This window comes from Rattus norvegicus, chromosome 13 (genome assembly GCF_036323735.1).
Source record: "Rattus norvegicus strain BN/NHsdMcwi chromosome 13, GRCr8, whole genome shotgun sequence".
Lineage (NCBI taxonomy): Eukaryota > Metazoa > Chordata > Mammalia > Rodentia > Muridae > Rattus > Rattus norvegicus.
In genome coordinates this window covers 21,912,483-21,935,279 of record NC_086031.1, presented here as the reverse complement: position 1 = coordinate 21,935,279, position 22,797 = coordinate 21,912,483, and the positions used below count along the sequence as shown (strand labels likewise).

General features: G+C 46.5%; 1 protein-coding gene and 1 long non-coding RNA gene across 6 annotated transcripts in view; one reads left to right on the top strand and one right to left on the bottom strand.

Moving 5' to 3' along the window:
• Positions 1-1,291: 1,291 nt before the first annotated feature.
• Positions 1,292-6,806, bottom strand: LOC134481471 (uncharacterized). The gene is made up of 2 exons (XR_010056960.1): positions 6,668-6,806; positions 1,292-1,420 (listed from the first exon to the last, which is right to left on the bottom strand). It is a non-coding gene; the product is annotated as an uncharacterized LOC134481471 (long non-coding RNA).
• Positions 6,807-17,279: 10,473 nt separating this feature from the next.
• The window catches only part of Rnf152 (ring finger protein 152), a 79,367-nt gene continuing 73,849 nt past the window's right edge, over positions 17,280-22,797 (top strand). For 3 of the 5 annotated variants that reach the window (XM_017598766.3, XM_017598768.3, XM_017598767.3), the window contains exon 1: positions 17,520-17,916. The gene's annotated coding sequence lies outside the window, so the exon portion shown is untranslated. 5 annotated transcript variants of the gene reach the window in all.

Below are 22,797 nucleotides of genomic sequence, written 5' to 3'. Positions count from 1 at the left end.
GTGCGCCCCAGCAGTCCAAACAGCTATACAAAACCGGCCGTGCCACAGAAGCAAGGCTAACACAAGACCTGGAGAAACAATGTGGAGACATTCCCAAGATGACCTTCCTGCCTCCGGGCTGAGCGGCTTCTGTCTCTCTTCTCTTTTGTTACTTGCTGCATTGTGCAACGGTGACATCTGTTTACTTGCCTTTCTTCAGTCCTTGAGGAATTAACGGCAGGTTGGCACAGTGGCAAGAAGTGTGTTCTGTAAATGCTTACTAAGTCAGGCGGCTTTAAACATACCACAGAACTCTTCAGTGCTATTCTCCTCAGAAAGGCAGGACCTACTCCTCCCCACCTTTTAGTAGGTCTCCATTCAGTGACACACTACTAGTAAATAAATAAGGAAGATGGCATGTGGTTTCCTGCACTTGAGCTCACTTGATTTGCTATTCCTTGGGTACTGCTCACTTTATCTTTGAGCAGGGTTTCTCATTGGCCTGGAACTTGTCATATAAGTTAAGTTGGCTGGCCAGTTAGCTCCAGGGATCCATCCACCTCTCTTCACCTCCTTCCCACCCCCCACCCCAGTGCTGGAGATCACAAACGTGGCGCACTACATGTGGCTATTTTAAAACAACAACAAAACAACAGCTACCACCACCTGCTTGGATGCTGGAAGTCGGAATCAGGTTCTTAGCCTTGCAAGGCAAGCACTTGACTGACTGAGCCATCTCTCCAGCCGAGATTTTGTCAATTCTGCCTGTGTATTATCTCTGGTCTCCAGACCCTGGCCTTCTTTCTCATCAAGCCAAGCTGCAGCCTAGAAGCACATATCCTAGGTGTAAACTAAAATTCTCTAGTTAGCTTTGCAATCGTCCTTGCTGGGCATCACTGAGGCTAACTTTCTGAGACTATTTGGGATGGATCCTAGGCACCTCCTGGTTTGGAAGTTCGCCAACAGCTCTGAAGGAGGTCAGATGGTAGAGAAGCAGCCACCTTGCTCAGCAGTGACCAGGCTGCCCTCACCAATTTTTCATCCACGCTTTGTGAGAATCAGTTTGTAAGTCTGCAGTGTGGTGCTTCCCAAAGAGGATTATTGGGGGAGCAAATGGGACAGTGTTGTGAAAAGCAAGGCAAATGGAGAGAATGTACTGTTACTGTCGCAATCGCGCCATCACTACCTGGCCAATTCCAGCCCTAATTACCTCTGTGTGGACTGTCTACTCTACTCTGCAGTTCATCTTTATGGATGCTGGCCTAGTTAGGCTTCCTATTGCTGTGAACAGACACCATGACCAAGGCAATTCTTTTAAGGACAGCATTTAATTGGGGCTGGCTTACGGGTTCAGAGGTTCAGTCCATTATCATCAAGGCAGGAACATGGCAGTATCCAGACAGTCATGGAGCTAGAGGAGCTGAGAATTCTATTTCTTCATCTGAAATCAAACAGGAGAAAAGTGGCTCTCACATGGCTAGGGGGAGTGTCTCAAAGCCCACCCCCACAGTGACACACTTCCTCCAACCAGGCCACAGCTTCTAGTAGTGCCACTCCCTGGGCCAAGCATATTCAAACCACTGCATATCCCAGATCAGATTTTCTGAGTCACCTTTTTACTGGGAAAACTGTCTGTCTTTTGATTCCTTCTAAGTTAAGGCCATATATTCTCAAGTCAAAACCCAAACAAGGGAGATGTCGTGAAGAGGTGACACCTTGAAACCAGAAGGAAAAGAAAGAACAAATCGCCATCAGACTTCTAGTGGCTGCCATCTCTCTGCATCCTTTGGTGATACCTCTACCCATGCTGTGGATTTTTCTAGCATGAAAATTAGTGGAATGAAGATGAATGCCAGCCTGAGGCATCCTCCTCATGGGAGGCCATCTTGTCCACTCAGGATGTGACTCAGTGGTGTGAGGGGTATCATCGCCCTGCGTGTCAAACTATAGGATATAATCTGACACAGGTCTAAGACCCCCCAACCTGGCACTCAATAATTCCTCAGAGCTTGACTCTCTGAGGATGAAGACCAGGCAGAGTGGGACTCTAACCTCAACCCCCTAAAACAGCACCTGCAAAAAGAGGGGTCACAGTGTCTGCCGGCTGTGAACAGGGGTTCTCAGATTAAGTTCTGCTGGTAAGCTGCCTTCACATAAATTAAACAATAGCAGCGACAAACTCCAAACTACTTTTAGTACTTTATTTTTCTCTTTATAAAGCTGGTCCATATAGCTTAGCCCGATACTATAGTAGAATACTCGCAAGTTAGCAAAAAAAAAAAAAAAAAAAAAGTGGTTTATTCTGGCTGGAGAGTACCAGATCGGCAATTGCAATGAGATAAAGGTTTAATGTCAGCTCATGACAGCTAGTGCTCACCCAGTTTAGAAAGATAGCCACAGCCCTGTAAGAGTGACAGGAATCCACAGAACGATCTACAAAGCTCTCTGCTTCACGACACTACACTGACTACACATGACACTACACTTCATGACTCCTGCACTGGAGACCAGATTCCAGCATGGGTTTTAGAGGGGACAGTCCACATTCAGCCATAGCTTCCTGTGTGTATCCACTTATCACCCCACTGGTAAGTAAGAATCTTCAGTGCCTGTCACGTAAGAGCATCATGTAAAACTCTGGGGAAAAGAGTAGCAGTGTAAAGGCTGCTAAGACATGGAGGATAGGTCTTCTCCAGGTACAGGCTCTGAGACTCTGATACATTACCCGATCCCAAGTAGTCAGTTCTAAATATGTATGAATATAAGCAACACTAAAGTAATGCGTGCACGTGTGTGTGTGTGTGTGTGTGTGTGTGTGTGTGTGTGTGTGTGTGTGGTGTGTAAAAATAATAAAAAGGTTGTACATTTGAGAAGGGATGGAGATATGGGAGGAGTTAGAGAGGAAGAGGGTTGGCAGAAATGTTGCAAATATAATATATACTTATATGAAGTTCTCAAAAAAAAGTTAAGATAACCAGAAGATAAACCAAGAAAATGATTGTCTAGACAGTAAAAACAAACAAAACACCCTATTTAGACAGAAGCAATTCCCTAAGTCAGGTGTAATTGTCCTATCCCTCTGCCTCTGTTCTAATATAAGCATCTACAGCACTTAAAGAGTTTCTTTCATTCTTGATGGTCCTTCAGAGACGAAAAGACACACTTCTACTTTCCCAACTTCTTTGAGGACTAGAGTTGGCAAGATGTTTCCCGGCTGTGAGATCAGCCTCAAGTCAGAAAGGCCCAATGTTGCTGTAATATATAGTCATTGCCATCCTGAAATTTTTAACAGCTTTTGGGCAAGAAACCACATTTCATTTTGCATTGGGTACTCCAAAAGGATAATATAAAGTGGTATTTTGTTATTCCTATATTTTGTTTCACTGCTTCGTAAAAGGCTTTAAGGCAGAGCAAAGCAGTATATATAACAAAGCCAAGAAGTAACTTGTTTATTTCTTCAGGTTTATTTCTTTCTTTATTTAAGAAAGGACTTTCCTCCCTATCCCAGGCTGGCCTTAGACTCTTGACTCCTTTACCTCAGCCTCCTGAGTGGATGAGACCTCAGGTTTGTTCTACCAGATCGGTGCAAATTGATTTTCATTGAGGCAAAGGAAATAGGAGATAGGAAAATTACGATGGTTTGGAACTGAGCCTGCAAGATTAGAAGTACGTCAGAATGCCCAGTCTGCCTTCCTGAAATTGCCCACAAGTGTGTGCCGAGGCTTTCTAGCAGCTCTGGTGAGAAGCCATGGTGCACAGGTAAATGGTGTACACTACCCCACGATCGGCAGGTAAAGGAGAACCACATGTCCATGATGAGACGTTCATATATGCTAGCACACTAAACTGTTTTTAGTGACATTGTGAGCAGCACACATAGTCTGAACCCAGGAACTAGTGCCACAAGGTTGTTCTTATTGCTGTAGAATTCATGCATGCATGTTTCTTAAGTCCACCCTGTCCTCTCCCTTTCAGTTCCTCCCCTAGTTCTACTTTTCTCTCCCAGCTTCCTTTGGGGTATATATGTGTGTTTTGGGAGGTGTGTGTGTGTGTGTGTGTGTGTGTGTGTGTGTGTGTGTGGCTTTAAATGTTGAGGCCAACAACCAAACATGGGTTTTAGGTGCCATTCATTTTGTTTTTATACTGAGGGTCTTTAATAGGCCTAGAACTTTCAGATCAAGTTTTCCTGGGTCACTAGAGAGTCACACAGATCTGTCACTCTTCCTCATCAGCACTGGGAATATGAACATGTAGTGCTAGCCTCATTTTTTTCTTTTCTTTTCTTTTTTCTTAGCAGAGGTTTCTTGGGATCCAACTCAACTCAGGGTCCCATGCTTCTGCAGCAAGCCCTTTCTTAACTAAACTGTCTTGTAGACCTTATACACACTTCCATTTAAATCTAGAGTCTCCATATGAGAGAAAATGTGACATTTGTCTTTCTGAGTCTGGCTTAACTTGTTTCACATAATGATCCCTCGTTCCACTCATTTTCCTGCAAATGACACCATTATGCCTGTACAGATGAGTGAAAACTTCCTTCACAGACACATACCACATCATCTTAACTGTCATGTGTTGCAGGACATCTAGCCTGGCTGCATTCCTTTTCTTTGAGAGCTGCCAGCCAGTAATAAACATGGATGTGAGGTCTCTCCGCGGTCACGTGACTTACATTCCTTCAGATATATTCCCAGGAGTCAAATAACTACCTCATATGGCACTTCTGCTGACATTTCGAGGAGTCTTCATATTGTGGCCCCCTAATGTACACTCCTCCTCAGAGCTTCGGAACTTACCTGAAGGGTTCTTGATCTGTTTTAAATGGACTTTTCTGCAGTGTGAGAGCTTGGGACCCAACTTCCTCCATTTACATATGGATATCCAGGTTCCCAGCCCTGTTTATGGAAGAGGTTTTCTTTTTTCCAACGTATGATTTTGATACTTCGTTGACAATTAGGTGGCCGTGGCTATGCATGTTTATTTCTGAGACCTCGGTTCTGTTTCGCTGATTTACCTGCCTGTTTTTGTTGGGTCGGTTTTTATTTTCTATGTTCCTTAAATCAGTGGCAACACACACTTTGGAAAAATCGCCCAGGGGAGCCTTGCAGAGCCATGAGAGGAGTTCTTCACCTATGTGCTGAACCCATGCACGGTGAGTGGTTCAGTGAGCCAGCACGTATGGGATGCGCACAGGCTGGACTTGCTGGCTCAGAGGTAGACTTCGGAGCATTTGGAAGAGCTGATGGCTTACTTACTTTTGAAAACCCTTCTTTAAAAAGCTGTTGTTGCTGAGGCTGGAAAGATGATTCAGAGGTAAAGAATGCAGACTGGAGTTCAGTTCCCAGCACTCACACCAGCCATGTCTCAATCGTTAGTGACTCCAGCTCTAGGGAGTCCTGCAGCTATTTCTGACCTTCACAGGCATCCACATACATGTGCTGCACACACACGTGCAGACATACGAACATACACAGAAATTAAAAAAATTAATAGAGAAAGTAATGCCAGTGCCAAAGAACACTATCGACAGAGTAAAAAGACATCATAGGATGGGGGAAAACCTGTAGAAATTATTATCTGCTAAGAGATGAAACACAGGAATGTAGGACAAGGAACTAAACCTCAGCGGAAGCAAAAGCCAGCGAACAACACACCAGGAAATGGTTCCGAACAGCCAGTTTCTCAGAGCGCAGACACAAATGGACAAAGAGCATACGAGAAGCTCAACACTGCCGGACTTCATGAAAAAGACAGACCAAGGCAACTTACAGAAGGAAGCATTTGCTTGGGGTTTACATTTTAGCAAGCGATTCCATGACCATCATGGTGAGGAGGGTGACAGCAGACAGGCATTGCACTGGAGTAATAGCCAAGAGCTTACATCTTTTTCTATAAACACAAAGCAGGGGGTGGGGAAGGGAGGGAGAGGGAGAGAGGGGGGAGGGAGGGAGAGGGAGAGAGAGACCAAGAGAGAGAGAGAGAGAGAGAGAGAGAGAGAGAGAGGCAGAAGAGAGAGACAGAGACACACAAATATATATATATATACATATATATATGTATATATATATATACATATACATACATACATGAATGCCAGTGGAACCACACCCCCTGATCTTCCCTAAAGAGTCCCATTAACTGAGGAATATGTCTTCAGACATATGAGCCTATGGGAGCCATTCTCGTTCAAACTACCACAGGTGGGAAATACCCAAATGTCCCTCAGTGACAAGAGGACAGTAAAGTGTGGTCTGTTAATGTCATACTACTTGGCCTTAAAGTGGAAGGAAATTCTGACACATGTTCCAAGGTAGATGACTCTGGATATTGGTAGACTCAATGAAATGAGCCAGATACAAAACAATAAGAATACATGTTCTGCTTGCATGATATTCTTAGCAGAAATGAAATCCTCAGAGTCAGACGGTAGAGTGAGGGTCACAAAAGTCTATGGAGACAGATTAGGGACTTACAGTTTAACAGGCCCAGAATTACAGTACAGACAGACAAATACTTCTGAAGTTTGGTAGTATTAATAGACACACAACTTTGCAGATGTAATTAATACAGCTTCAATGTACGTTTTACTCCACTTCAAAGGAAACAAAAGTTGTATCTGTTGCACATTGAAATTCTGCAGGTCAGTACATTTGAAGCTACTGGCTTTTCATAATCTATCTAAAAATACCTCTTATGGAAGAGAAATCAAAGTGTACTCGTAGAATTAGCATCCGGAGATAACATCACCTATAAGGAGATAAAGCAACACAGAAGTACTTCAACCGTAAGGGGATGATTTTCTTAGTGAGAAACGGGAGCGAGGGCACTGTTGGGGCTGGTCGGCATGGCAAAGCAATGCGATCAGTTCTGGTCCCCCCACCCCACCCCCACACACCTGTCACAAAGTGGTGGCTATCATTGTGATGTCACGAGGGGGTTGTGTAACATATAACAACAGGAGAGGAGTTGCTGTTTTGTAGATGTCCTTTTTAATGGTGAAGAGCCCTTCCATCTGACCTCTCTGTTCCCTCTGCACACACCGGATTACATTTTCATTCTCGTACTGACCAGTGACAAGAGAAATGTTTCCGTACACCACTGCTAGATTGGTTAGGATGCTCCACAGTGCACACTGAGTGTAAGAACAAAACTGATGGCCAGTGGGCTCCTGATTAGTAGTATGTCCTTGGAAATTCCCATATATACTTCTGTGCCTCAATTTCTACCTCTGCAAACTGAGGGTAACAGTGCCTCTCAGCTCGGTGCCTGGGCGGATTGAGCAATGTCTACAAAACAGCCAGTACAGCAATCTATTTATCTCATTGCTTTGAGCATTATCTCATTGCTGACACAGTGAATGTCTCACCAGTAAGAATCTTGCCCCTGAATGGGTAAATGCATCATTTCTTCATCGCCTCCATTCATCTGCCCATGTAGGTAAATGCAGGAAACAAACAGCCCAGACATAATCAATCGATGTGAGCTATGGGATCCAATTTTCTTCTTGTACAAGAGTTCTGGGTAGATGAGTCTGCCAGAGGTGCCTTAATCAGCACTACAGACTGGGTGGCTTGCATGACAAACGTATTGCCTCATATTGTGGAGATAGGAGCCTGAGATCAAGGGTTCTGCAGTGTTGAGTCCTTCTGGGGCTGTGAAAGGAGGTTGTGTTTCAGTCCCTCTCGGCTTGCAGAGGTCTGTCCACTCCCTATGTCTCCACATTACCTTTTTTCCTTTCCTTAATTATTTGTGTCCAGTGTTCCTCGTCTCGTGTGTATATTATTCAGTCTGATTTAGGACTCACCTCATGACTTCATTTGATTCAGCCTCTGCCTCCAAATAGACCCACTTTCTAGAGTCTTCAACATTTGAGTTTTTAGAGCCACCAACCAACCCAATAGAAAGAGTTAAGGACTCCTTGGCGAGAATTAAATACTGGTGGCAGGCAAGATGGCTCAGTGGTAAAAGTACCCATACTAAGCCCAATGATCAGAGTTCAATCCTGAGTCCCACATGTCAGGAGAGAACCAACTGCTGTAAGTTGTCCTTTGGTTTGCACACATATGTTGTCTCATACACATGATCCATGCTTCAGTAAATAAATGTAATAAAAAAGAGGTAGGAGAAGAATTGATACTGGGACCCCTGCATATTCCTATGAAACCTAGAGTGAGATTTCTCATGCCTGTCACAATTCTGACCCACTCTTTCCCTTCTCCAGCCTTTTCACAGTAAACGGTTCTGGAGGCAACTCTAAATCATACTCTGACTGACCTGCTGCAACTGGGTTGTAACAGGTTTGTGAAGAAGCATTTCAGAAATAGTTTTCTAAGGAGGGCTGTAGGCAATGTGACCCAGGAAGGGTAAATAGAAATCTTTCATGGGGCATTTTCTGTACACATGTGTTAAGTGTAGTCTGCATGCCAAACAGTGGCACTGTGTTATGCAGGAAGCCATGCAGAGTGTGTAGGTGGATGGGATGAACAATGCAGTTCCAGTCATCAGAGGTCTTCCCAAGCCGCAGAGGCCGACAAAATTAATCTGGTTAGAAAAACTCAAGATAGGCAGACATGAAAATGTTCTTGGAAATCTTGCCGGGATCTTATCTTTGTTGGGTCTTGCCCAGCTTTAAATGCAAGTTAGGAAGCTGCATAATGACAGGGACAAAGGAACACTGGGAGGCCAGGTGGTGGTGGTGGTGTTTGCTTGCTTTTAATCCTAGCACTCAGGAGGCAGAAGCAAGCAGACCCAGCCTGCAGTACAAAGTGAGTTCCAGGATAGCCAGGGCTGCATGGAGAAACCCTGTCTAAATAAAACCATGAAACACTGAGAGCATGGAAAAGGGACAGTCAACTCATGTGAAATCTTGGAGCCCTTTGGTAGAAGGAGCCACAGTGTCTGTCACCCTTCATCTAAAATAGGGATGGCTTCTAGAAGACTGAGACACACATCCAAACAGCACTGCCTGCACTCAGTGTGATTGCTAAGGGACCTGTTCCATGTTTGACTGAGCTGGGGCAGCTGCATGCTCACTGTGTACTATCACAGTGCATTAATGAGGTTGCTCTGGGCAGCAGACGCCTCATCTGTAAAGCAGGGCTGCTCATTTACCTCTCGGGTTCTGGCAAGGGCAGAGCAGGTGATGGTGAGCAACCCCTTCTGCTTCCACAGCAGTAAATGTTCACCAGAAGAAGAGGACTCCCTGGGGTCACTGAGATGGGGTGCCTCACTGGGATTGCTATCTTGTCTCCTTGTCCTGGTCACAAACTAGTCGTGTTCTTAAAAACAATAAATTAAAGGCAGACATGGTAGTACACACCTTTGATGCCAGCACTTGGGAGATTCCTCTTTGATTTTGAAGCTAGCCTGGGTGTTGGTGGTTTAAATGAGAATGGCTCCCATAGGTTCATAAATTTGAATGTCTGGTTCCCCGTTGGTGGATTATTTAGGGTGGATTAGGGGGTGTGGCCTTGTTGCAGGAACTGTGACACAGAGGGTGGGCTTAAAGCTCATGACAGGCCCAGTCATTTCCTCTCTGCTTCTTGCTTGTAGACAAACTGTAAGCTCTTTGCTGCTGCTCCAGCACTATGCCTGCCTGTTGCCTCGCTCTCTACCGTGATAGTCATGGACTCAGTCTCTGAAACTGTAAGCAAGCCTCCATTTAAATGCTTTTTGTGGTAAAATGCTTGGGTCATGATGTCTTTTCACAATAGAACAGGACCGAAGACACTGGGCTACCTGAGACCCTGTCTCAGAAAACCAAAGCAAACAAAGCTGATGAGCAAAATCTAATGTGAGCACTCCAGACTCAACAGTGTTGAAGATTTCTAGAGACAAAAGGGAAAGGGTGGAGGACCCAGTGTTTTTTAACTAATATTAGTTATTCACTAATTATATAACATGTAGTTAAAACCAAGTATTTGTCTTAACTCTGTCTCCTCTCTCAACACACCCCACCTGCTGAGAAGGGAAGACATTCATAGCAGAGGAAAGCTATTAAGTGAGAAAGCCTGAGAGGAGTTCTGTAGGCATCACCTTGAGGTGACTTGCCTGACCTCGGGGCCTCGATCAGAGGGCACCACTTTTCCTCCTCACCACTAGAGGGCTCTCTGACAAGCTCAGCTAGACCGGGTGCAACAGAAGCAGACATTTTGATTTCCTTAGGTTTGAATGATGTTGGAGGTAGAGCTAGGGACAGAGAAGGTAGTGAGAAGGAGGTGGCAGAAACTGTCTCTGGACCTGTAGCAGGCGCAGGGTGCCAGGCTTACTTAGGCAAGGCGCAGGCTATAGATGACGGGGGCTTCAGAGAGTTTAGTTGGCTTTTGGGACCAACCAAGTTACTAGTTTGAAATTGGGGTTTTGAAAAATGGAGTGGAATTGTAACCAGCTTCACAGATGAAGACATTCCAAAGGGGCACTACATATCTCAATCTGACTATCAGACTACAGAAACAGTTGGCACCGAAGAAATGAAAACGTCCCTAAGAATCTCATGCTGGGAGAAGAAAAAGGTGCCAGTCAGAGGTAGGGCTTCAGTCCCGGAAAGAGATTTCACACAATTGTAACAACTCATCTGACTGCATTAGGGGATGAGATGGAAACCCAGACAAAGATGGGTCGGTGGTGGATGACACCATGTTTTGATTAGGACTGCTTAGGTGCACAAGTCCTTGGTCTTCTATTTAAGTTTTGCTCTCACTGAGGACCAGGAAGCTGTGTCTGGTATACATGAAGATATTTCTGGATCTCCTTGTCTTCCTTCCCAATGGAGCCACATTGAATAAAGCTCCTTTTTCTGCTCTCCTCTTTTAATTGGCTTACTGAGGACAGGTGGCAGCACAGGTTATGATCTCCAAGTCCAATAACAGACCCTCTTGGCTCTTTCATAGGTAGGATTCGTGGACAAATGAAGGTGAGAGACTGTGGACACCGGCAACCTGGCTGATGAGCAGAAGGAAAGATCAGGGAAACAGTGGCCGCCTTGTGGGTGAGCAGAAGTGGGTACATCTGCAGAAAAGGATGTTTCGACAATAGGGGTGGGAGACAATGGGGTGAGAGAGACAATGAGGATGGGAGACAATAGAATGAGAGAGAATCTACACATTCCAGTCACACATGGACATATCACCTCCGTCAGCAGTGAGAATGCGAGGAATTCGATTTATAATGCCATCCTACTACCAATCTAGCAGAGATGTAAGCACTGTATTGATGGACACCAGGATCTCATTCAACTCCATTCCATATGAACATAGTGTGAAAACAGCTGATGCCTGCTACTGTAGTGTCTACCCAGAGCACTCAGACATTCAGACAGGAAGCCATAATGACCATTCGGATGGTTTATAGTCAGAACTCAAACTAAGAGTTCCCCCCCTTGGAATATGTTTTGTGCAAATCAAAGACAACATGTAAAAGTCAATTTTTAATTTAGCCCAAAACTGCCTCTAGAAAGCAATCCTGGATGTAATTTCCATGAAAATGTTTCAAAAATACCTTGCTATCTTTTTTTTTTTTTGAGATGAGATAACACTAGGTCTACACAGGTAAGAAAATATGTCAAATGTAGAATCTCTTTCATTCAGAACTCCTTGTCAGAATAATAGGTCTGTTGGAACTGGCTTTTAATAGAGGCCCAAACAATCAGTTTTGAAATGAACATCCCACTTAACATTCATTAACAATACATAATCTTAGATATTTTTTAGAGTACATCTATTCTGTGGTAAACAGTGATACATTAGAGATGTATATGGTAGACTGATGATGGGGAAGGAGCCTAATGTGCTTGCTGAGGACGCCTCTCTGCCTTTGCACTGACAGCCTGTGCGAGCTGTCTACACGTAGCTTTTCACTTTGATGTCTCTAAACAATGTGGTTGTACTATAACTGACAGGTTCTAAAACACGTGTGTTTAACATGTAGAATGCTTTCCTGTTTGTTAAATTGATTGGGCCAGCTGATGCGATGGCTCAGTGGGTAAAGGTACTTGTCTGCAAGATGGATAATCAGAGTTTGACCCCAGGGCCTGTGTGGTGGAAGAAGGAATTGACTTTTTTTTTTCAAGTATAGAATAGAGTTTATTCAGGGCATGTGGAGGAGAGTTGAGAGGGTAGTAGAGGCAGGGAGAGAGAGAGGGAGGGAGAGAGAGAGAGAGAGAGAGAGAGAGGGAGGAAGAAGAAGAGGAGGAGGAGGGGGAAGAGGAGGAGGAGGGGGAGGAGAGGCCGGCCATGAGCACATGGAGGGGCAGGGGTGGGAATGAGGAGAGAGTGGGAGCAGAAAGGCAAGAGCAAGAGTGAAAATTAACTTTTACTTGTCCTTTGACTTTCACACACACACTGTGGCACATACCCCACAATAATAAATATGACTTTAAAACTATTGGGTTGTACAAATATTGTGATTCAGATCATCCAGTATGGAGATCCACTTTTTAACAAATAAATCCAAACGAGTCTGATCATGTTCCCATGCCGGATGCTCACCACCTAAATGCCATTACTCAAGCGACAATATTAGCAGGAAGGAAACCAATATTCTTCAAGGGCTGACATCTGAGAAGATGGGACTATACTACCTCAGAGTTTCACCTTGGACACTCAGGGGGGACAAATGACTTTTATAGAAGGAAAGGATGAGCATAGGACCAAGATCAGGAAGACAGCATGCTACACAGTCTTGTCATACAGGGCAGACCGACCCTGTCATCCAGGAGCTGCGGCTTCCTTTCTCTCTTTTCTCTCAAGCTTGAGCTTGACCTCCTGGGGGTAGTTACAAGTGTCTTATTTCTCTCTAAGTTAAAGAGTGGAGTAGGTTTGGGGTGTACCTTAGCTGCAGACTGCCTGCACAGCATGCATGAAGCTCTGGGTATAAGCCCCGATGCTGATAAAAAAGCAGAAGAAACAAAACATCAGAGCAACGTTCACATCAGCTACAGCACAGAATTAAAGGACAAGGAGGGATGTCACACATCCCAATGTTTTTTAAAGCTCATAATTGCTCTGCATTCTATAGATATGAAGAAAGATGATTTGGCAGTTGACATATTAGTCTCCTTTTTGGATTGAGGATACCAGGCCAAGGCAGAGGAAGAAAGACCTTACTTTGCAAAGGGCAGCTTGCAAAGCCCCAACCAGCTACATGTTGACCCAGAAGCTCCCCCTCAGCATCAGGCTGCATTTGGGCGTGCAGGCATGAGAGCATAGGACAAGGCTGGCACAATCCCTCATCCTACTTCCTCTTTCTTCTTGCTTGACTCCTCCTGTCCCTGTTCCTCCTTGTTGGATTAGGTGCTGATGGTACAAGTTGAAAGATGGTCCTTGCTCTCAAAGAGGAGGATCACAAAGTGATCTACGTTCTACATCTGCACCACACTCTTCTATGTAAGTGTCATACCTAGGCATCTAATTGATCTTAGCTCCACCCTTGGCCCCCAGCCATGCAGTGCTCTGCTCAATCAACACTTGTAGAGCATCTCTGTTCCACAGTACAGGTGCAAAGACCTTAGTCCTGCCCTTCACCAACCTTCAGTGCTGTGGGGCTGACTGACCTTCTGATCCATTGCCAAGTGCACACCGTCTCTCTACACTGCTCATACTCAGAATGCTTTTTCCTCTTTTGCTTGGTTAGCGTTGTGTGCTCTGTCATGGTCTTCAAATCTCAGTTCCAAAAGCTCTTTGTGAGTGAGACTTCTCTGGGCTAAGGTTTCCCCTAACACACGCAAATACACACACACATACACACACACACACACACACACACTGCATGTATAGGACACACAGATAGCACACAGACAACACACACACACACACCACTCACATACACACACACACTCACACACATACGCACACAGCCCACAGCACACACACTCACACACATACACACACAGCACACACTCACACTCACATGCACAGTCACCACTACCACCACACACAGAGCACAAGCATGCACACAACATATACATAGAGCACTCACACATACTCAGACACACACAGCAATACACATAGCAAACACACAGCACACACTCTCATACTCACACATACACGGCACACATACAGCATACTCACTCTCACACACAGCACACAAACAACACACACAGTCCACACATATAAGACACATATACCATACACACACACAGCAAAGCACATACTGTGCAAGCACAGCACACACATACAGCACAACACACACATAGAATACACACTCACACACAGCACATACACAGTGCACACACACACACACATAGCACACACACAGTGCACATACTCACTCTCTCTCTCTCTCTCTCTCTCTCTCTCTCTCTCTTCATCACCCCCCCAATTCCTCACTCTTTTCATTGTCTCACATGCGATTCATTTTATTGTGAAAAAAATTATGCTAATTGGAAAGTGAGTTCTGTAATTGCAGGAACTTGGATGAGCACCCCCCACTCCGCCATGCATCCTTTTTTTTTTCTTTTTTTTTTTTTCTTTTTTCGGAGCTGGGGACCGAACCCAGGGCCTTGTGCGTGCTAGGCAAGCGCTCTACCACTGAGCTAAATCCCCAACCCTCCGCCATGCATCCTAACCCTCCTGGAACATAGTCCATATTTAATGACTACTGGCTGTTTGAACTCATAATATTTGGATCATGTGCACATATATGTGCCAAGGCTGAAGGTTAACCTCACATGTTATTCCTCGGGTGCCATCCGCCCTGGTCTATAAAACAGTGTCTCTTCATTGGCTGACTGAAGGAGCTCACTGATTCAGATATCCTGGCTCCCCAGCTGGCCCCAAGTTCTGCCTGTCTCCACCTCCCTAGTGCTAGGATTCCACAGGATCAAAAGAGCACAGCACCACACTGACCTTTTCATGTAGGTTTTGGGAGATGACTGCAGTCCCTATGTTTGTGCAGTGAACACTTTACCAACCAACTCTTCACCCTGGCTCTCCAAGACCTCAGGTGCTCACTTGCTTCTCTCTCACACACATGCACAGTGGGTTGTGCCAGCAGCAGCGGCTTCTCTAGAAGGGTTTTGCCAGCTCGTGCTTCAAAACTCAGGCTGGTCCTAGCTGCCTTGCTCCTGGCTGTCTCACAGATGAATTTGTTACAACATGTTCTGCCGGTTCTTGCCCTGACTTAGACCATAGCTACCTGTCCAGATTCTGACCTCCACTGTGTCTTAGGAACTGCCCCACTGCAGCCTGCCCCAGTTAATTAACCTTCTCTGTGTGACAGCTTTACAAGACTGGACAGAAGGCAGAACACCCATGATGCTCTGTGAATTAAAATCCCAGCCAGTGGAAATGAATAAAGTTGGAGATGTTAACCTTCCACATGCTGAATCCTTGCATTTCTCACTCCAAAGAATTGTCTAGAAAGCAACTGGGGGGAGTTTGAAACATTTTAGAATAATTACTGAATCCCGAAATTACTTTCCTAAAAGCAATCTTGAGAAGCACTCATGCATAATAATATTTCTGGGCTAAGCTCTACTGGTAAAATGTTGGGGTGTTATGAATCATCTTCTTTATTTCAAGTCCCTGACCAACATCTGAGTTGTTAAACTCCCTGCCTCGATTCTCATTATTGTTGTTTTTCAGAGTCCACAACATGGCTCATTGAATACGATGCCCGTCCCAGATTGCCTGGTCCTAGACTGATGACCTGAGTTCCAGCTTCTGGGGAAGGAGAGAACTGACTCCTGAAAGTGTAAATTGTCCTCCATATCTGTCCTGTGACAGGTGTGCAGCCTTCTCCCTAGATAAAATATAACTAAAAGCTAGCAATTCCAGCACTTGGCAAAGTGAGGCAGGATGAGTCCCAAAAAGGCTTGTCTGTGTGCCTGATAAACTCCAGTTTAGCCTAGGCTACATGTGTAAGACACTGTCTCCAAAGGGCCTTTTTATTTTTTTTAATTTTTAAAACTTTTGTTGTTGTTGTTTTGTTTTTTGTTTTTTTTTTTGTTTTGTTTTGTTTTTTTTTTTTTTTTTTTTTTTGAGACAGGGTTTTTCTTTGTAGCCATGACTGTCCTAGAACTTGTTCTGTAGATCAGGCTGGCCTCAAACTTCCAGAGATCCACCTGCCTCTGAAGGCTCAGGGAAAGGCCTGCACCGTCACCACTGGGCTAAATTTGTTTTCCTTTACATTGAAGTGAAGATATTCCTGCAAAGTAACCTTAGGTTCCTAAGACATGCGTGCAGGGCCTCTGTGGGGTGCTGGAGAGGTTATAAGGGAACAGTGGAGCAAGAGTCTGCCTGGTGACTAGAGAAAGCAGGGATCCTACTGGGATCCCAGAGACCACAGGTGCTCTTCCAGCTTTGTGAGTCTCCTGGATGACAGTTTTCCCCAGTGTGTTAATAGCCTGCTTGGAACACCATTCACAAGTTGTACATGTGAGACAAAGCAAGTAGGACCAGCTGCCAACATGGCTTCATTAGGTCATACGGAGCCAACATGGCTCTCAGGACTTCTTGATCAGAAGTTCTCAACTTGTGGCTCGAGACCCTTTCATGGTTCACAAAAGACAATGGGAAAACACAGATGTTTGCATTCTGGTTTGTAACAGTAGCAATATGTCAGTTAGGAAGTAGCAACAAAAATAATTTTACGATTGGGGGTCAGCACAATGTGAGAAACTGTGTTAAAGGGCCACAACATTAGGAAGGTAGAGAAGCACTACTGTAATAGGAAGGAGCACGGGACCCATGAAGACAGCTCAGCACCTAGGTGTAGGTGCACGGACAGAGGGATCCTTTGGCTGAACCGTGGAGATGAGAAGACACATAACTCTAGTGAGTTTTCCGTTTCTCAGTGGAATAGATCCCCAAAGGTCCCAGAACTCAGACATGGAGCCCGAGACCAGCAGGGGACACATTTCTCCCCATTTCCCCACTAATTGTTAAGCAAAGAAATAGGAGACCCTATCTTTAGATTTTCCTGGGGTTACAGGGCATTAAAAGCTTATCCTACTAAGGGGAGAGGCTTTGGTTTTGTTTAGGAGTACTGGGGGTAAGTCCAGACTCACGCATCTAGGCAAGCAAGCACTTTACCACTGAGCCTGAAGTTGGGTTTTAAGTTGGGCGATAGGGTAGTAGACCGTCTAGGCTTCTTTATAGACCCAGCACCTGCTCCTTCCTGTTGACCTTTTTTGTGAGCTTCGTTTACACTTGAGGTCGAGTCGCGAGGTGTCCCCGTGGACCTTTTTGGGAGCATATCCCATTCCATGCTGACAGATTCCTGCCCTGGTTGGGTTAGTGAACTTTCAGGGGCAGCCAAAAGGAACCCGCGGGAAAGGCAACAGTCTAGACTCCTCCCTCCTCCCCATAGCCTTGAGTCCGGAGCCGCAGCTGGGTCGCCACCGCGGCCAGCCGATCTAGCCTGCAGTGCTCGGGCCTCTAGGTCACACCTGACCCCGTTCAGGTCCTGCTTCCGCGCTCGGTCAAGGTGCTCGCCGGTATACGGTAGGTGGAGGGTGCGTCCCTGCTTCCCCACCCACACCAAGACTGGGCCACTGGGGACCGACAGACAGACAGGACGTGCCGGCCAAGCAGCCGGGTGGAGTGCGGGAGGAGGTGGAGCCGCCGGGGAGGGGCGGTCCGCGGAGCGGAGCTCAGCCTCCCGCTCCCTTCAGTGCTTGGGTCTCTGGGGGTGGCACCAAAAGCTCCCGCTCAGTGTCCGGCGCCTGGCGGCGGGTGTCCGAGCGTGGACTCGGAGGGCAGCCAGGCAGGTGGAGGGCGCCGCCTGAAGCAGAAGGAGGGACGAGCTGGGAGCTGGGCTGCGGGAGGCGCTGCCGCCACTCTGCCCGCGCTGCCCCGCAACCCGCGGCGGGAGGAGCAGGCAGCAGCCGGCCCTGGGCGCTCGTCTAGCAGAGCGCGGTGGGCAGCGTGGACCCTCGGGATGCTGCCCACGTTCCTGCAGCCGCCCGCGGCGTAGCAGAGCCGGGGCCACTGCTGAGAGGTCAGTGAGTTTCGGTTTGTTTTTCCGTTCTGTATGCTCCCAGGTCCCGGGTGCACAGGGGACTCGCGGGGAAGCCTGTGCCTAGGGAAAAGCGGGAAAGGGCAACGGTAGTCTGGGATAGATATATCTGGGAGTGCCTCTTGGGCTATGGTTGGGGTGGTCTGTTTGGTTAAAGGAGTGCAGAGCTGGAGTGGCGTCCCCGGAGGAGGTGGTCCGGGGAGTTGGGTTTTTTTTTCTCCGGCATTGCTTTGAGTTGGGAGCGCGATGGGGTCAAGGCAGTTGCCTCTGGTGAGTCCTGGGATGCCCCCTGGAGCTCTGGTCCCGGGAGCTCGCCTCCTGCACGCGCTGCACGCGCCCTTGAGGTGCGCGCATATCCCCGCTGTGCACCCCCCACCAAGCATTTTCAAGCCCTGAGTGGTCCCCCTCCAGTACTGTCCTGCCTTCCTACTCCCGGATTCCCTGTTAGAAGTTGCCTTCAAGCCATTATTAGAAAAAGGGGGCCGAGTGGAGGGCCAGATTCTGGGGGTCTTTTGTGCGGACCTGGGGCCTGGGGCGCTTGTTCCTGGAAGAACAGCAGCAGGACAAAGACGGCTAGACTTGTGGGGAGCTTCTCCGATAGTGTTGGTTCGGGATCCCGCCTACCGTGGGGGTGTGGTGGTGGGGGGAGCGCTGCACAGATTTGGAAACAGTAGGGTAATTGACAAAACAGTGACAGTGACTTGATGAGGTGGTGGCCGGGGCAACGAAAAGATGCTCTCAGATGCATCCCTGTTGTGTGTCTGGGCGGGTGACTACACGCCCCGCATTGGCGGCTGTGTGGGTTTAAGATGTTGCGAGCACATCTTTGCCCTAAAATGAGGGTATTCTCCATCCTGACTCCTATCTCTCTGAGGCATTACTGTTGATGGTAGCCGCTTTACCGCGGGAGAACTTGGGGGCGCGGCAGGGGGTGGGGTGTAGACTGCAGAGGAGCCTGGAGGTGGTTATTTATCTGGGAGAGCCTAATGACCCCTCCCTGTCCTACCAGCCTTCTCCTCCCCATTCTCTTCCTCTCCTGACACCCACTCCTGTTCCAGGGGACTCGGAGGGTGCTTAGATTCCTTTCCGTGCTGGGAGTATCTAACCCTTACTGCACGTATTTCACTGCAGGCTGAACAAAGCTGGTCTCAATCGCGCTTCCTGCTTGTCAGCCTCTTGCCTCCCAAATGCTTACTGTTTCCACTTGATGTCATCACATAGAAGGGGGTAAAAGGGACGCGTGACAGATTCAGGTAACCCCAGTGATCTGGGAAACTGCCTGGGAGTCTCTGGGTCATTTGGGCCCACAGTACTGACACAGGGCTGCCCGGGTGTTTCTGCCTTTCACAGCATTCCCATTTGTGAGGGAGTGGTGGTGGTGGGGGGAGCAAGCCAAGTCTGCTCTACCTTCGGGACTTCACTCGAATGTCTTGTTCCACCAACACTGGGAATGACTTCATCCTTTCCTTTCAGAGAGGTCACTGGGAGTCATTTACATTGGGGCTGTATTAGTTCCACTGGACAGTGTGAATTTTGATGCTGTCAGTACAGAGGCAGTTGTTCCTGAGTATAGTACCTTGGATATGTGACGTTGTTTTGTGGAAGTAGAGATGTCAGCTAATGAAGGATACTGTGGGGGAGCTGATAAGATAGTTGAAGAGGCTCAGCTAGGGCACTGGCCAAGTGTAGTGGCCTTCTGTGGAGGAAGAACCATTTCTCTCCCATCTTTTTATTGTCAAAGTATCCATCACATCACGGGCAGGGTAGGCTGATGCTAAATTACTGGCAGGTGCCAGAGAGGGCTGCTGGGAAGAGCAGAAAGAACACAGAGAAGACACAGCTTCAGTCACCTTTCCTGTTACGTAGACATGAACCATTAACCTCTCCTCCACTTTATCTTTAGATTTTGGTTCTTTCCCCAAAACTCTAGCCTGATCATGATAGAGTTCATGGTAACCTCACCTTCACATGTACCACGACCCACATTTCAGCACTGGCATGCATGTCCTCATAAAATCTAGAGCTTTTAGTGTCCCATGGCCTGGACCCAGGTGTTCCTTATACAGAGGTCAGAATGGTGAGGGCCATTGGCTCCTGGGACCTCTTTTGCAGCACAACAGCATCAAGGACCAGAGTGGGTGCTCTTTACAGCTCTTCTCCAAAATTTCTTTAAAAATAAAATTAAAAAGCTTGAGATGTTTGTCATTCTTTTCTAGGATAGTTTCCCCTTGAAAGGTGACTTTAAAACCAGGAGCGACATCAACGTTGATCCTTCTACTGAAAGCTTGGAAAACCATTAGAAGTGGGGAGGTCATTTTGTTCTAGCTAAAACAAAGGCTATTGCTTTGGCCAGACAAGATTACTAACATGGTGTTAGGATGAAGGTATTTTGACAAGTGATTTTTCTGTCAGCAGTAATTCAGGGTGTGTCCTGGATTACAGCAAGAAGAAAAACCACGTGACGGAATAACAGGGAAGGTAATAATGCAATAGAATCAAGGGTGTGGCTTTTTAATAGGAAAAAAACCTCATACACAATTTTCCACGTAGGAAAACAGCTGCCTGCACATGTATTTGCACGTCCAAGAACAAAGATAGCCACAGAAAAGTATTAGGTTTTATTGTGATTTTTCATCATGTGCTGTGATAACTCATCATGAAATGTTGTATTACACTGATTGGCTCCCCCAACTTGCAGGAAGAATCTATTCTTCCTGGCGTTATACAGAGGTGGGCTTAGCTCTAGGTTGGCACAGCTGACCTTGGATTCCAGGGCCTCCTTGTTCAGCCGGAGATGCTTCTGGGCACTCAATAGATATTGGTTCTGAGAGAGGTGCCAAGCAAGGGGTGAATGATGGGTAGAGACACAGTCATGAATCACCCTCAAAGAGCTTATAGAGAGACAAAGAAATGCAGGCCTCACTTGGAAGTGCCTGAGAAGGCCTGAATGTCTGAGGAGGCTCACACAACCTTGACTGTCTATTTCTTTAGGATGTTCTGAATTCCCAAAATGGCTGGGCTGGGTCAGAAGTAGCCTTTTCTTTACAGACATTGAACTCTCATGGAGAGTTGGAGTCTCCATGGCTGCTGAGCCCCCCCCACCCCCAATGTAGGGAGGCCATTCTCTTTTCCTTTCTTCTTGACTATTCTACCTGGACCTTCTTCTCAGCAGTTAGCTGTGTATCAAGCTTGAAATAACATCTACATTTCTGTGTTACCTGATTTAGAAAGCAGGTAGGGGCAGGTAGACCTTTGTGGGTTCCTTCTCACTCATTTTTAGGTACTGAGATGTTACAGATTTTGCTGTAGTAAAGAGTATTCCACATATCAGTGCCTGACAATTTCTTTCCTGGGCTGGCTGATTAGAAAGGCCAGGCTCGCTGTAGTCACCCAGGCTCTAAACTTTATAGACTCTTGCTCAAGTTTGGCCCTATAGGATCACTGTTCTCAAGAAAGTGGCTCCTGTATCACTCAATCTATCCTATAATCCTGCCCAGAAGCATGATACATTGTTCTGGTCCCAAACAAGCGCTATGACGTTTAAGCCACAATTCAGTATTCCTTGCATGGAAATGGGAAGAGCTGGGGACAGCTGAAGTATACTGGTGACACTTGTCCCATGGGGCCTGGCTCAAGGTGTAGAAGGGATTTGCTGTTCCACGAGCAATTATTGAGTAAATCAAGGGTAAATATCTTAATGAATCTGCTTAGTGGACGGGGCAGATGACTCAGTGGGTTAAGTGCTTGCTGTGCAAGCGTGCGGACCTGACATTAATTCCCAGGGCCCAAGTAAGGCTGGATGTGGGAGTCCACATCTGTGATCCTGGTGTTCTAACAACAAACATGAGGAGAGACAAGAATCTCTGGAGGCTTGTGTGCCAGCTAGCTTGGTGACTGCAGCAGAGAATGACACAGATATACTCTCTCAAACAAATAACTCACACCTAGGTCCTCTGATCTCCACGTGTGTATTATGACATTCGCATACATGCACATGTGTGCACACAGAAAGGTGAATTCATATCATGCACACTATGCACACACATGCTGCATTCACACAGTGCATGAACTACTGTTCTCCAATCAGTCATTTACTAAAATGGTAGTATATTTACTCATAAGATGATATGCTCATTGTCAAAGAAAAATTGAAGAAATGTTTTTATGGCTGTTTGGGGGTGGGGGTGGTGCTGGTTTACTCTGCAGGGATAGGCCAGCAGTTACCTCCAAGGCTGAGGCTAGCAGGTCGCATGCCCAGCGTTATGTAACACAGAAGTGTCCTTTGCAGACTCTTTCTCCCTTACCATCTGTTTCTTGTCTAAGACTTCCTGGTTTTGTTTGGAACAGCCCAGGGTGGGAAGGAATGGCAGGTGGGCCTGAAGTCACCTAGAAGGTGACCTGCTATAGCAAGGACCTCAGGAAAGCAGAACAGAGAAGAACAGCATGGGTAGACAGCATCCTCCTGCTATTTTGATGCTTAGAAAAAAATAATTTGACCAAGGGACTTTTTCAGGTCAGTGGATTCACAGGACACAGAGCATTCCAGGACAGTCATGTTTCCACTAGCTATCATGTTGGCTATGACAGTGCTAGGTTTTAAATCCGGCCTTGTCATGCTTTCCGTACAAAGAGCTGGGTGCTATGGACCGAACCTCACAAAGGCCTGGCTACTTGCAAAGAGACAGTTGCTTTGGGTCAAGCTGGCCACTTGAGTATCATTGCCCACTTCAAGATAACTGTGTGGATAGACCAGAATCTTTAAGATTTGATATGTACTTTAAGGATAAGCATCGAATGCAGTGAAATAGCATCACTTTTGTCAAAGGTAGCTCTTGTACGTGGAAGTGACACAGTCAACGGAGT